Raw genomic sequence first — 1,931 nt, 5'->3', positions numbered from 1 at the left:
ATGTGCCCGAAAACAAAAAACTCTAAAAAAAAAAAAAAAAAAAAGGAAGTAAGCGTGGAGTTGGAGTTAACAGTGTACAATCAGGTTTTAATATAGAGAGCTATAGAAGTGGATGTTAGTGTATGTTTAAATATACACACACTCATAAACATATATTCCCTAACTCTGTGACTGAGGACCTAGAAGCAATGCCATCTCGTGCTCCATTAAAAGAAATCAGGGTTCCTTGGAGAAATGGCAGATTCCGAGACTAAAGCAGGAAAAGTACATGAGACCCAGGATATGTTTCTGTGGTGCCAGAAAGTAAGAAAATACTCAAAGAATGATGGGGGCACACCAAAAACACATAGGAGATGAGCTTGACGTAATGCGCATTGGCCCAATGCGGGGCAGTTCATCAACAAAATGAACAAGGATGGTAACATAACCTGCAGAATAAAATAAAAATGCACAAGTCCTTGTTGACACAAAGAAAGAAATGGTGGAGAAGGGGACATTCTTTTGGAGTCTAATTCCAAATATAAATATAGTATGGAATTAGAAAATCACCATTTAGCCATCACCCTGGTAATAATTATTTCAGGCAAGCATCATCAAGATATGCTAAAAACTGGTAGTTGAAAGTCTGATGGAGAACAAGATATTATCAAATCTCAAAGTATCTCCCCACAAGATACCTATTAATTACAAAGGCAAAAATAGTAATTTCATAGTCAAGAATCCTGCCAGATACCACCCTAATTAAGTGATCAAAGTTAACATCATCAATAACAGGACCAATCAACATTACGTGCCTCCGGATAGGATGCAGCACATTGCTTCTTTGGCATTTCTGCCAGAAATGGAAAACCTGAATCTAACTACAAGGAGCAACAGACAAGCTCAAGCTGAGGGACGTTCTATCAAATAATTGACCTGTGTTCTTTGAAAATGTCAAGATAATGAAAGAAAGAAAAGCAATGAATAACTGTTCCAGATTAAAGAAGATTGATCTCAGACTGGATCCTAGACGAGAAAGAACAATTTTCTGTTTGCTATGAAAGACTGCTGATAAAATGTAAACGTCTGCAGTTTAGAAAACAGTAAAATTATATCAGGTTTTTTTTTTCAATTTTGATAACGGAACTGTGCTCATATAAAACAACGCTCTTGTTGTGAAAAAAGAGCACCAAAGTTTTTAAGAGATAAAGAAGCATTGTGTTTGCAATTTATGTCATCAGAAAAAAAAAAACACATGTGTGACTGGGGGAAAAGAAAAAGAACTGATAAAGTAAGTACAGTAAAATGTTAGCAGTTGAGGAATCTGGGTCAAGGGGATAAGAAATAAGAAATTCTTTGTACCGTGTTGTCAGCTTTTCTTTAAGGCTGAAATATATTCAAAATAAGTTCTTTTGTTTCAAAAAACAAAAAACAAACAAAAAACAAAAACAAAAAAAAAACGACCTTATTTCTAAGAAGAACAGTGACAGGCAATATAAAATATTGGTTTAAAAGGAAGAAACAAGGCTGGCCTGTAGCACAGCAGTTGAGGAGTTGAGGAGCCAGATCTCATATGGCTGACCACAGTTTGAGTTCCAACGCTAGTGGCTTAAAAAACACACCGGGCACACATGCATGCATGCCCCAAATCCTGACAGGATAGAGAAATCGGAAAAAAAAATATTGCAGAATGAACACACCCCATGGGGGGAGGGCTCTCTCTCTGGTGACCGCACACACACCCTCTGGCGATAATAAATAAATGGAAGAAATAAATCTAAACAGTGAAATTGCTGCCTATAAAATTTGAAATTTTTATAAGAAAAGTGTAATATGGATAAGTACCGACAAGAAATGCACTTTTTACACTGACAGCAGCCTCTGTTTGTCTGGCGGGCGCACGCCCCCTATAGCAAAAACCCCTCCAAAAAAAAAAAAAAAAAAAAAGGAAG

The sequence above is a fragment of the Tupaia chinensis genome, unplaced genomic scaffold (assembly GCF_000334495.1).
Source record: "Tupaia chinensis unplaced genomic scaffold, TupChi_1.0 Scaffold000567_1, whole genome shotgun sequence".
Lineage (NCBI taxonomy): Eukaryota > Metazoa > Chordata > Mammalia > Scandentia > Tupaiidae > Tupaia > Tupaia belangeri.
This window is presented reverse-complemented; position numbering follows the sequence as displayed.